Genomic DNA, 14,706 nt, shown 5'->3' with positions numbered 1-14,706 from the left:
AAAGAAAAAAGTATTAAGGAATAAAATTCTCAACACCTAACCCTTTGAGACAAATGAAGCCTTTCAGCTACAGCTGTCTCTCTAGCAGGAGCAGATTTCCTTAATAGTTATAGATATTTCCTGAGTCAGTTCTGCAGCATACAACTTTGCTTGTTCCATCACTACCTCCCAACCAAAGTCAGGTCCATTCCCTGTGGCAGACATGTGGGACAATTGTAGGTTTAGCCAACCCATTCACATTATAGTAAAGATGCTTAGGTCCAGATTCTTCCCTCTGCAATTCTGCACTTCATCTAAGTTTATTTTCACATGTTCCCAAATCACTCAGCTCTTGTATCTATTGTCTATAGTCAGTGGAGAAAGACAAATTGCATCAATGTGCATCCCAGCCCACATAAACCAGACTTAAAATCCTTCTAGATTTACCAATCTCGCTCCCTTGACTGCAGAGAGAATCCAAAAAAACTGTTTCAGGTTTTGGCAACTTAGTTAAGCACCTAAATTTTCATAGATCTAATCTCTGCCTCTAGGAAAATTTCATTGGAAAGAAATCCTTGATGAAAAATGAAAGTGAATTTTTATGAGAATGTTATTATGATTTTGGCCCTTTTATCTAGATCAGCTCTAATTAAAACAAATAACTTCATCTTCAGTGAGAAACTCCGTGCTTTCGGCAACAGGATGTCATAGGACTTCCTTAAGAACCCACTTCAATAAATCAAGCAGCCATAATAAGCTCTGTTTTGAGAACTCAAGGTGTTGCTTGGAGGAACATTTCTGTTGCACTACTCAGAAGGTAAAAATGTCTTGCAAGGTGAAGATCTGAAATAAATAGGTCCATTTGCCTTATCAGCAGGAAAAACACAAATGAGGGGACATGTGCCGCAGCAGTTTTCTGACTAGCCAGAACTAGGTAAGGAGTCTAACAAGCACTGTCCACCAAGGACTATCACTTCTCCTTCACCAAGCACATTATTTTATGCATATGTTGGAGTTGAGGGATTTCTAAACTGATGCTTAAAACACTCCTGTAGAAAGTGCACTGGAATATAGCACTCAACAGTGTCCTCCTAGACCATCCAAGAAGGAAGAAAAAGCACCTCAGGGCAACCATTTTCACATTTGCTTTGTGCTAGGGTGGTTCAGCTGGGTGAAGCATGTAAAGCTACACCTGAAAGAATCTCTGTTGAACACCCTGTTTTACCCATACTCCATCAAAAACCTCCAGCTGCAAAACTGAAAATGAGACCTGCTTGGACAGCTGGCAAGATTGTCAGAGGTGTGCCATCAATTCTGGAGCAACCTGAGCCCCACACCATTGCCTCTGCCGTTGACAAAATACCTCCTCCTAGCAATCTTTCATGGAGTATTAGTAACTGCCCAAGTAATGCAGTGAATCAGCAGTGGCTTTCACTAGTTAGGAAAGATAAAGGTCCAAACTGGTGGTGCCCCACCAAATGGTCAAAATGGTCCCAAAAAACCCAGAAACCTCAGAGACAGTGAATGACCAAACCTGAAGGAGTAATGATAGCGGATGTGATTTCTGAGATAGTCATATGTTAATTCTTCTTGCCATTATGAACATAGAAATTGAAAATTACTAATTGCAGAGATGAACTCTCAGATGTTTTCAAAGGGTTTTTTCATCACATAAGACCATAGTTTCTACAAAGACAGCTTTAGACACACGAATATTTTTTTTTGCTGAAGGGGACCTCTGATTCAAAAGGGAGGGGAAGATTCAAAATGGGGAGGGGGATGTTTTAAGAAAGCCAAAGAATATTTCTCATATATGTGAGATCTGAATGCCCTAAAATATAATTTTAGAATAATTTCAAGAAAGAAAACATATTAAACCCCCCACATTTTATATTTCTTAAATAAATGGCTACGGTTTTGGGGCCATAATAAGGACATGGAGCATAAACAACAACGTGAATAAGGAAAACAAGAGATCTCTCTCCTTGTCTAAAAATCCAGCAAATTGCAATGAATCTTTAAAACAGAGTACAAAAAGAGGAAATTAACTTCTAAACAGTCTCATACTGAATCTAATCACTGTTGCAACTAGTTGTTAAGAAGAAAGGGATCATTAATTTCTTTTTACAATTTTTTCTTCTAACATTTTTGACCAAAAGCTGAAGCTGATGCTCAAAATATTTCTGAGAACAATCTCTAAAAAATGAAATGTAAAACCTTGGAAGGATCCCTTTTTATGCTTTATCATTTAAATTAGGAAGCACCTATATGTCCTAGGACTGTGATAAGACAAATAATATATTTAATTATATAAGTGTGTGAAGATTAGAGTGGGTTAGAATCTACCTGGCAAAATGTCATTTTTTTAAGAAATGTTGACTTATCAAAACTTCAGTTTAGTTACAAAGAAGCGGAAATTTTGGCAACTTTCCCAACTCATAGAACCTATAGCAAAAAAAAAAAAAAGCTTGAAGATCTGATGCCATATATTTATAAAACTTTTTATTAGAGTTTTTAATTAGCATATATTACATGAAGTTCATAAAATTGTGCTATTAAAATTTTCCTGCTATTGATTTTGGCACAAGCTCATTTACATTCAGGTCTGTCTAGTTCAATATAATGTAGATACATGACTTAAAAAGAGAATTTCAAAAAGAGGTCTGTGCCTTTAGAAGACATAATTAAAAAAAAAAAAAAAAACAGAATGAACAAAGCTGACCACAGATTATGTGAGAACCTCTGCAGAATTTAGAGAAAAGTGCTTTTCAGACTAGAAAAATTCACCTGATTTTGAAGTCCCATTTTCCAGCTCTGTCCAGTCCCTCACATCCAGCCCCATTCTTCACCTGTCTTGCTGCACGCTCACACTTCTCCAAAATACGTATCCTGAGGAATGAGTCTGCACACAAGCTGTTACTGCTGAGCAACTGGTATTAGGAACAGGACATGGGTCTATGCGTGGGGACTTGGAGCCTAAATGTGACTCACATCAGCCTTGATTATAAAACTTTGTCAAGCTCCCTCAGAAATCAGGAGCACTAGCTATGGAAATGTAGTTTAATATGTCAGGATAGATACTAAAAAAAGCAGGAATAAAAAAATCCACTAGATTTGCATTAAGTATGCTTTGAAAAAACTTAGTGGTTTACTTCCTTCATTTTCCACAATTTCACAACTTTCTAAACAAAATATGAAACATGTTCCAAAAAAAAATGTGGAATAAATTCTTTTTCCTTTGAGTCAGAACTATTCATAAGCAGCACCTTCATCTAAGACTATATTGCTGATACAGTGATGTAACTTAAAAGAAAATATCCTATTTTTCAAGGGCAGTAGAAACTGGCCTTCACCATGAATTGCCACCATCACTAATGAAAGTGGCTAGCTGGATGGCTAAGGAGACCTCTCATCAGGGAATGTTAATGGAGAGGAATCAACCTTATATGCAATAAGTGAACAATCAGGTAATGGAGTCAAGGAACCATATAGGCAAGGTGGAAAATAAATGCCAGGGACTTGAGAAATCTAATCAATGCCTGATTAAGCTAATTGAAGCCTGGCCACTGGAAATTAATGATTCAGAAAATTGCTCCCAGAACAGAAAAAAGCAAAGATTGCTGGATCTCACATAAGAGACAGAAGGTTCAAATGTGAAAGCAGTTATCAGGAGATTAATACATGGTACCCAGGGTACATAAAAGTTTGCTATCTCACCTTTTGCCACACTAAGTGTATTGCTTCCCTGCTGCTTCTCCCAGACCAAGCACCCAGCAAGACTCTGAAGTCCACTACCTTGATTTTTTTTAACTGTAAGAATAAGGGGAACACTAAAGCTGAAAAGAGCAGTAGTGTTTTACTTACTCCAAAATGTCTTCCTTTCCAACTTCAGTGAAAACAAAGGGCTTGTGTTCAAACTGAAACACATTAAGTAGTGATGCTAAAAATAACTATGGCATGAAATGCAAAAGACACTTTGTCACAAGCTTAGGTACAATTGCTCTAATCCTAATTATCAGTGTTTTCAACTAAAGGATCCTTTAGAAACCCTTATTGAACTGTTGGGCTTTTGTTTTTGTTCCTGTCATGTGTGTATTACTGGATATATTTGGGTGACTTCTGGGATCTGTAAGAGGTCATTAAAAAAATACCTTAAAAAGCAGGCCTCATATCAGAACACTTGCACTTATTACACAAAAGCCTTCACCTCTACAAGAAATTTCCCAAGGTATTTGGTTTTGAAACCATTAAGTTGTAAAAATACTTACAATTGTACCTTTCAATATTTAGTGCTTTCTTAGGCCAGGAGATCCCAAAACAAATTCTTGTGGTTTCCATGGAGTTCATGCTAAGCCATGAAAACTAGGTTGTAGACTGTCCATAGAAGTATATCAAACAGTACTATAATTCCTCCATTAAAAATCTGATGAGAAAAAAAGTGCATGCCTTTACTAGTTCTCATTTAATTCTTGAATTTCTTCTGATTTTTTTCTGATTCTTTCATCTGTACATCAGTACTCATTTGAGATGCTGTCTTCATTGGACTCACATTTTTAAAAGCCACCCATGACAAAATTGAAGGTGTGACAACAGCCCTTTGGCATAAAATGATTTAGGGATCACCATTTTCAAATCAATGCTGATTATATCCTGCCATTGTGACAATTTTGCTGCCAGCTTTGCTAGTTCCACCTGAAGTTTGTCCATATTTCTTCAACCTTAATTAAATTAATTTGGAGCATATTTATAATTTAATACATCATTGGTCTTCCATTTTCCAAATTATTAATAAATAGACCAACTTCCACCCATAAACTGGATTCTGACATACTCCAAAGGTTATTTTTTTTTCCCTGAGGAAAATGAACTCCTTATTTTCTTTCCTTCTGCTTTGTACTCATTTATCCAGAGAGGATGCTACTTTCTCAGAGTATTACTCTGCTCAGAATATCAAAGATACTAAAGTGTTACTACATTTAACTCAGACATGCCCTGATGCATAATGGCATACTTGCATGCAATTAATATGCAGCTGAAGAGATTCCCAAAGCTGGCTGAATGTGACACCGCTAAGCAGTGAAACAGAGGAAATGGGTGGGGTTTAGGCATCAATTCAACTGAAGCAGGCATTCTGCCAGGCACTGTAAATCCTATCAGAACAAAGGGAACAAAAAATTAATTCCTTGGGATCTCAGAAATCCACCAATTTTAACAGCTATTTTGAATACAGAGAATGTAAGATCAAATCTATCTTCTGCACTGATTCAGAAGGAATACTTTAATCTCAGACTTCTATCTCCTCTCACCACATTTCTAGGGAAATTCCATCCTTTTGTCTCCTTAGTTGTCACTTCAAGAAGTATCAGTGATTACATACAGAAATATATTTCATCAACTGGTTTTCATTCATCTATTGTATCATTTATACATTTAAGGAACTAGTGAGGTGCAATGATCCTTTACAAAATTTGTGCTATTTTTTCCCTACTGTATCATCAAACTCTGTTTCTGAGATTTTTTTTTATAGATTCTGTATTTTTAATCATTCTATCAGCTAAGTTGCCAGGAACTGAAGTAAGTCTTACTGCTCTGTAATTCTCCAGGTTATTATGCAGGCTTTTTAGAAGTATAATATTTGCTATTTTGCAATGTAATTGCAGACTTAAGTAAGAGAAAAGCAAGTGCGTACTTCAGTTAGTAGCTATTTTACTCTTAAATTCATTAACATATCTATTTGTGCTCCATCCATCTTGATGCTGTCCTTAACCCATTGCTTTGCTAGCTTTGGACTCTTGAGCAGACTTTCACCTTCCCAGAGGGGTAGGAAGAACTTCAAAGTCTCCTTTACATTAAAGATGAAAATCCTTGACTTGACAGTTGTCAAAACCCCATCTCTTGAATAGAACTCTTTCCTTCAGGATCTGCCCTGTCTTAATCTATCAGCTACCAGTGCTGTGCAGTTTGGGTCAATGTTTGTAATGGAAATAGAACACATATATGGAAATAGAACACATATATGGAAATAGAACTCACACATAAAAATATGTGGGCAATCCTCCTCACTTGCAGCAAGTTCTGCCATGTGCCTAACATCTTTTGAACAGAGAATACTGCAGTGACTATGTTGGAAATAAAACAGGAGAGAGAACTAAACCAGCCTTCCCTCCACAGTGGGCAAAGTACTGTACTCTGCAGAAGCAGAGCACAAAGGTCATTGGAGTAGTTTTGGAAAGGCTCTCCCCTCTGTTTGCATCTGCCTGGTTGCATTCATTTCCTCTAAGTTACTGCCCTGCGTCAGAATACCTTCTTAATTACCAGTGCATCAAATTTCTCTTATTTATCTGTCTGACCTTTAATGTTGATTTAGGAGGACACCAGATCAAAAGCCAACTAAACATACTGTTCCAAAATAATAAAGGAAAGCACTGTATGCTGAGCTGCTATCAACTCCTTTCTCCAGACTGTGCAATCCTCATATGCCTTCTGCCAAGTGCTATTGCACAAGAAACCCTTTTATGAAAATACTGGTAATTTCAAGTAAATCAAATAGACTTTGTAACATTCCTATGAAAATCTATCAGCTTTACTTCCTAAGTATGGGAGTCTTCCCTAGCTGGTGTAAGACTACCGAATTTTACCATGGAAGGCTCTCTTCTAGATCAAGTCCTACATCTGACAGCTCTTTATAAAGACAAGCATTATTCCACTATGCCATCACAAGCTTTATTACAAAAGGACCAAGGGAATCTCACCTTGTTACTACCATAATACACATTTATTTCATAAAATCATCAGTCTTAAATGTTCTTGAAATGAACATTATTTCAACAGATTCTCAGCATCAAGAATCAAGTTCTTAAGTGTTCACAAACAGAAAGTATAAAAGGGCAGCAAACATGATTGAATTAAAATTTCCTATGGAATTCAAATTTGTGCATATATTTGGTTGGGGGTTTCGGTTTTTTCCACAATTCAGTCAACTTTAGTGAAATTTATCATTGATTTTGCAATCTACAGAAAAATGCACACAGGCAGGTACTTGCTGGGTGCAGCACAGTAAGATCATTACCTGGAATTTTAAAAGAAAATTTTAAAAACTGATAAAAAACATACTGTATTAAAAAAAAAAGCTGAGATTATTATTTCTGTTCACTACACTCAAAAATCAAACTGTATTTGAAATAAATAGTGAATACATACATAAATTCTATGTCATATAACAAAAGGAAGCATTTGTTTCATTTTAATTAATTTATTGTAATCTCTATCCACAACTACACTGATTGAAGTGGACAAGAGTAAGTTGCAGCTGGAGATCAGGTGTTAAAAGAAAAACCCACTGAAAAGCATACATTTGTTCTATATCTGCACTTTTATTACATGCAACAATGCAAAATGCCATTCAGGAAATGCCATCTCTGAGCTGACTGATAAGATCATTTCCTTATCTCTTTTTTAGCTCTTGTCATTCCTCCTTGCCATACCAGCCACAAAAAATAGGCCAAGAGGGGGTGGGGATAAGTAACATTTAATAAATCTACTAAAAAAAGGCAAGTGTGTGTGTGTATATGTGTGTATATATATATATATATATATATATGTGTGTGTGTGTGTGTGTGTGTGTGTGTGCTTTAAGAATATACATCTGACTAATTTTTTACCTATCTGTGCTGACATGTGAAAAAACAATATTCGTATTTATCTGTAAACAAGTGAGTAGTTAAAATGAGTCAGTTTTGCAAGCAGCCTACATGATGCTCCTGATAAGAGTTTCAGGAATCTACTGGTATCTACAGAGGAACTGAAATATAAATATTAAATAATACTAAGAATGTATTCCACCTGAGCCAGTAAATGATAACTTTCCAATCTGAATTCATCTTCTTACAACAAAGAAAAGACTCTCTGATTCTCATAACAATTTCATGGTGTATCCCAATGCTACCACAAGCCTTGAGAGATAAGGATTTTCCTCTGTTAAGAAAATCAAGTTATTAAATTGGTCAAAGATGACTCTACCAGAAATGTATTCAAATCTTCTTTATTAATTACCATAGGAATTTAGTTTGAGAGTCAGATATAAAATTTTATTCAGCTTTCACAGATAAAATATATTATGTACAAAAAATCCTGGGATTTTAATTTAGTAAAACCCCAACAGTACTTAACCGAGCAAGTTATTCTCAGTACAGAGAGGAGCTCTGCAGGACTGATTCATTCTTTTACAGTGCATTAGTTTAATCACCTAGGAGATTTCTAACAGACGATGAAATCTAAAGAGGAGCAGGAACTTCAGTTATCTTTCGATGAACATATTCAGTTTCACATTCTATCCTAGCACTGAGCAAAACAAAACAATTTAAATACACTTCAGTTTCATCCACACAATTTATTTCACTTTTCTTGGATTTAAAATGGCAGAACCAGATATTGTATCTTAATGCTGCAGTTAGAGTTCAGGTTCTCCTGTTAATAATTCTCTTGAAATAGAAGCCAATGGGATTTTTACTATCTTTTACTATTCTTTGATATACAGTAATTGCAATAACACAGTAAAATTTGTTTAGGATAGACAACTGAGTCAAACTAATGATTACAACAAATTAAAGAGCAGCCTTCTGTTATGCCCTATACCCTTTTGAAAATAATTTGTTATATTACACAGCCTCCCAGTTATCAAACAATAATCCAAAGAGACTCTCAAGATACAGTGACATATTGTTAGCAGCTTAAACAGAAGTAAACTCTAATGAGCAGTCAAAATCAACAAACAAATTAATAAAATCCTATTTTCCCTATACAAAGAATACTCTACTGGTAAGAAGATACTGGATCAGGCCCAAACTGTATAAAACCAAAAAACAGCTGATAATAAGATATAATAATCCAAGTTAATAAAGTGCATTAAAAAAGAATGAATGTTTAATGACACCTTGACTATTTCCTCTTTTTCAATGTCTCTAGGAGATGTAAATGCATTTTGTTCTATAAGATACATATTTTAATAGATCATGTCATTATTTATATAAAAAACTGCTCTTCTAGGTTAATGGTTTTCATTCCCATTTTTGTGTGTGTGTGTGTGTTTCTGCTTTGTAATAGAAGAATTGTTCATAACCAAAGAGCTCAGTCATTAAAAATATATAACATGCACTGACTAATTTTAAGACCTGTGTGTAGAAATATGTAACTGGGTGCTAACATACAGGAACATACCGAGAGGAGCCGACACGCAACCAAATTCAACTTACAAAAAAAGTTTTGAGGTTTAAAGTTCAGACAGTTCTTGACCCATAGTGGAAGTATGTAGCAGTAAATCTGTATTTCCTACAACTTCCTTCCCATTCTACATGATGCTGATTGTGTCAGAAGAGACACAGTCAAGTGTCCTCCCACCTACTCATCAGATGGCTGTGCCATCAAGGGATCATGGTGTTCACTGGAGAGAGGATCCTCCCTGCACACATGGGAGGTGAGGAAAACACTTTCCCATCTGGTTGCATGAAGTCACTTGCAAAGGAGATCTGAATCCAGAGAAAGTGGAAATTAGGCTAACATGTGGATGGCAGATATTTTGTTGCCTTAATTCCTAGGTCCAGTATATTTTCATTTATCATTCTCTGCAACTTTGTAAATTTGAATCTAATATTGCTTTTAATTGTTGACAAGAAAACTTTGCCATAAACTCATTATGCAAATCAAGCCGTAATTGTTAGTTACAAGGTTAGATGAGTTCCTTCCCTTCATAAAATCAAATTATATATGCAAGAAAAATATGGACAGGTCTTACCTATTCTATCCATCTTGATCTCTGTGCATTTAAACAACAGCTCCATAGGGAAAGGTCCAAGTTAAGGACACAACAGTAGCAACTAATATAGTAAAGAATCAATACAATATTTCTTAAAATGATCTGTGAGAAAAACAATAAAGTTGTTAACCTATTCCAGTATGTGCAGTTTTCAGAAATGTCTTCCTAGGTCACTGAAAAAGCAAATGTTTGGAGTAGGTTCAAAACTGAACTTTCACATAGGAATATTACCCTGTAAAAAGGGAAGGATAGAATATACTGCCACACATAATGTTACAGACACACTTCTAGTAAATAAACCTCCATCTGGAGCTCCACATTTAGGAACTGGATACTGAACTTTGAAAGAATAAATTGCATTTACTTTTAAATATTTTCACAGACATTTTTCACACTGATATAAGAATTATGTAAACAGCTGCTAAAATAAATCACCAGTATTTAGGTTGCAAGCTGTCTGGAGTACACACTGTCTTTAACTTTATGGTTGAGAGAACCCTATGCTGTGCACCCTGTCACACGGCCCCTCTCATTACCTGCTTCAACTGCAGCACTCAGTGGAAATGGGGATCTCAGTGCACAGATCCTTAAAATGCTTACATACATTTTAAGATATTACACCTGACAGAAGACCTTGTACATTAATTAAAGATAGCAAAGTCCAACAGAAATTCAGATTTCCATTGTACAGTCAGAGAAATAATGCTCCAGAGGCTAGCTAAATAATTAGGTCAAGGATTCCTTGACCCGTGTCACAAAATCATTTATCCAACCATAAATCCAGATAAGCTTTTGTATTGTGATTCTTGGTACAAATTGTGACGGGGAACAGAAGATACACTACTTCAGTGCATCTGTGTACAGTTTCTCTTTTCATTCAAAGTCATATTCAAAGATTACCATCAAGAAATTAATTCTGGGGCTGACCAGAGTTAGATTCACAAAATACCTGCTTGACTCTTTAGCCAAACATTTAAAGCAGCATTTGAACATTCAGTTCTTAAAATAAACCTTTCTTCCACTGCTGAACTTAGTAAGGTGATGTGGAGTACATGTACAACCATCTAAATAGTAATGAATGGTTGATTACTTGGTCATAAAAGAATTGAAAAAGGCACTGTACTTACATCTCTCTCTCAGGAGTTCACATCAGTAAACAGCAGCACATGAAATAATCATTCTAAATTCTCCTCTCCTTAATAGCTGTGGCAGTCCTTACTGCTTCACAGGTTTAATTCAGCTGTTGCATGACCATCATTATTTCCAAACAAGGAGATCACATCTCCACCCCTCTTGATGGGATTTTTCATTTTGTGAAATCTATGTAAATCTTTCTGAGTAGAAGCTGGAATGCCACATGTCCCATCCCCCCAGGTGAAGAAAATCCATTATTGGCCTCCCAGTGTTTGGGCTCTCACTTCAAGCATGACACTGAGGATGAATGAAACGTGACAGTCACAGAGGGATTTATTTTAACAGCTCCTTTTACATCCAAGTTCCATGACAGACTCTAAGGAATAACTTAAAGAACCAAAATGAGGGTCAAGGCAGAGAGAAGCCTACAGAGAACCAACAGGAAATATCAAGCACAGGGACTTTGATGGAATTCACCCTATCCAAAAATGACACACGGTGTTTCTGTACCACTCAGATTCTTAGAAAGCCTGCCTGTATCACATGAAGAACTCTCAGTAGCTAGTACCTCCAGAGAGGTGTATTGCACTGCACGGATGTGTCTACTCAGGTCCCAAGACAGTGCAATCAAATTAATGTAGAACATGGATCTAGTTAATAAGTCCTGCCCTTCAGCAGACAAATATCAAATTAGCAGTGTTATAGTGTGAGCATAAGACATTAATAGGGTTATATAATTTGGCAATCTCCACGTTGCATCCCATTCTGAAGTATACATGTGCTAAATCTCGCCTGGTGTACTTTTAAAAAAATATTAATATCTCTGACACTTCAGCAAACACTCCCATCCCATTGCCCACAGAACACTTTAAGAACAAGCACACTTTATTTTAAAGCCTTGGGACCTTACTTCAGGAAATTGTCTCAATCCAAATACACTTTGCTGAGTGTAAATTCAAAGCTTGGAGCAAGGCCCATCGGGTAATGAACCTCAGAGGCTATTAATCCACAACCTACAATTTGTGAATGTGCAGGATACTGACTCAGTAGAAAAAAATAATTTTAAACATCTGTGGTATTCTTTCAATTCCAGATTAATTACACTGCTCAGATTGTAATGTTAGCCAGAAATTTCAAGTCTCTCCACTGCTATGTAGAGAATGCTGCAGTTTCCTTTGTGTTTATCACTGCTCTGCTACAGTAGGAGGCTTCTTGTCCAACACAAGCTTATGTTCAGTTCTGTGTCCTACATTTATTCCAGAGCTCACCTTGCCTGCCTTTTCTTTCTCTCTTTGTCTGAAGTCCTTCTGAAACTCTTTGTTACACAGCACTAATTATTATTATTACTACTTTTAAGACAAAGGCTGTGTACATACCCCCACATCACTCCATCAAAATGGTGATATAAATTAAAATCCAAACAGGCTGTTTAATCCTTTTGAGAAGCTAATAATTATTTTCAATCAGCAAAGACTATTCTGCCATTCCAAAGAATGATTAATGAGAGCAAATGTGTTTGTAATTTATTAGCAGCAGCTTGGGGTGTGGGGGGAACAACTTAGGAATGGCAGCCATAGCATCAACATCTGATGATGTGAAGGCACTTCTGTTGCATATTATAAAGTCAAACATAAGGCTGCCTCTTTGGTGATTTATACTCTGCACAGTGATACCGAATGCCTGGGTTTTTTTCATTAATGGCTTTGCAGTTTTTGTGGGTTTTTTGGTAGAACTGTCATGGAAAAAAAAAGAAATCAACAAGTATGTACCTCTTCCACAACACTCACCCATCAGTATTCATCAACATATGTTTCTCAAAGAACAGAAGTATATCGCAATAAAACAGGAGGGAAAAGGCAAACAAGCAGAAGGAAAGCAGAGGATTGACTGGACTGAGATAGGAGGAGCATTAAATCCTTCTATCACAGTACCTGGTGAAATAGCTTTATGTCCTGCACACAGTATAGTGTCTGAGAACTCTGTAGACTTGAATATGTAATTTCATTTCCACAACATCCTTGCAAGAATGGAGTATATCCATGTCAAAAACAGGAAATTGAGAGAAGGCAGGGCTGAAAATTCTTTAAACCACATTATGTTCTTATCTGTTCACTTAGTTGCCTAAATACTGCTAGAAACTTACTCTTGAGGTTAGACCCCTGCACAAGAGGACTTTGACAATTAAGTGGGACTTTATGTGCCTGGATAACCTACCTGACAGTAGCCAGACTCAGCTTTCATTTTGTCCTGAAAGTACCTTGCTTCTCAAGCATGGAGCTTTCCCCTAGTCTAAACTGCAATGAAACTTAGAAACTAGAAAGGCAATTCCTATGTCTAAATCACCAAAGCATTGCAATTCTCAAATAAAGTAATACATGCAGTACATCTAAAGGTACAATAATCCAGCCTGGGCTGTTTCACACATATTCTACTTGTTGTAGGGGCAAGAAGAATGTCTGCAAATGCAGAAAATCCTCAAAATTCAAAACAACAACATTTTTGCATGCAGAAATATATCTGTGGGAATATTCAAGTTGATACAAAACCACCTCTGAATGGATAGCATATTCCTCCCAAACAAGTGATAGGACCAAGCTGGAACTATCTGAAACCCCTATCGCTTGCCTCCCTCCCAGGAGGGTGTTTCTTTGATAGCTGGGATCAGTAGCAGCACCATCTGCCCCTTCTTTTGATGTCATGTCACTAACCAGAAAAAAAAAAATAAAACTGAAAGAACCAAAAGGAAAAATTAAGTGCAGCATCACAGCATCTCTCTTCTCCCTTCTAGTAGCCCCAAAATCTTGTTTTTCTTCTTTGTCTTTACCTTTGTATTAATGTAGAGGGATGAGAGGGAAAGCAATCATGACCCATTTTATAAATAAGCAATTATTCCTGACAATTTAGTGCTTGAGGGACCCCATCTGGAGCACTGTGTCTTGTTTGAAGTTCCCTAGGACAAAATGGATACTTACAAACAGAAAAGTTCCATCACTCTGGTGAAGCACATGACATAGGACAAGAAGCTGAGGAAACTGGATTTGTTCAACCTAGATAAAAGGCATAAGGAGAGTCTAGTTTCTATTTTCAGCTTCCTAAACAAACAGGGTAAAAGATACAGAGAGAAGTCAGAGACAGGTTCTTCTCAGCAGCGCACAGCAAAAGACCAAGACGCAATTCTCAAAACTTACATCACGGGAGACTGAAATGACATGCAAAAGGGAAAAAAAAACAAACAACAAAACATAAGAAGAATAGGCAGAAAAAGGAACAGGCTCACAAAGAGGTCATGAGACTTCCATTCTTGGTAATATTCAAAGTTTTCCTGGACACGATCCTAAGCAATTTTACCAAATGTTAGCATCACTTTGAGGAGTGGAGGGTTGACCAGATAACTTCTAAAGATGCCCTCTGTCCTAGCTCATTCAATGACTCAGCACAGACTTTCTTATAATATGATAATTAGGAAGATGCAAGTTTGAAGTGATGCAAAAATAAGGAGGATATGACACACAGGATTACCTTTGGTGCTCAACTTTACATCCGCATTTTGAGGAAGCAAAGCCTTAGCTGATGAGATGTTGTCCAACTTACGCAACAGTTCCTGCACAAAGGAGAAATGAACGACAAATCACAAAGTTTTCTGAGCAACCAGAAAAAAATTAAGATAAATAATTCCAAAGAAGTTCCCCATGCAAACTTGGCAGTTTCTGTTCAAGGCAGACATAACCCATATAGGCACTGAATGTGGCAGCATTACAGGAATAACACCTTCCTAAGAACGG

General features: G+C 36.6%; 1 long non-coding RNA gene across 1 annotated transcript in view; it reads right to left on the bottom strand.

Moving 5' to 3' along the window:
- The window catches only part of LOC116183406 (uncharacterized), a 42,364-nt gene extending 27,865 nt beyond the window's left edge, over positions 1-14,499 (bottom strand). Inside the window, exons 1-2 of the long non-coding RNA XR_004148031.2 lie at positions 14,444-14,499; positions 13,897-14,016 (exon numbers count right to left, since the gene is read on the bottom strand). This is a non-coding gene — a long non-coding RNA (uncharacterized LOC116183406). The remainder of the gene's footprint in view (positions 1-13,896; positions 14,017-14,443) is intronic.
- Between the last annotated feature and the right edge of the window lie 207 nt (positions 14,500-14,706).

Source organism: Lonchura striata, chromosome 3 (genome assembly GCF_046129695.1).
Source record: "Lonchura striata isolate bLonStr1 chromosome 3, bLonStr1.mat, whole genome shotgun sequence".
NCBI lineage: Eukaryota > Metazoa > Chordata > Aves > Passeriformes > Estrildidae > Lonchura > Lonchura striata.
The sequence above is the reverse complement of the archived record's forward strand: the minus strand, read 5'-3'. Positions and strand labels throughout refer to the sequence as shown.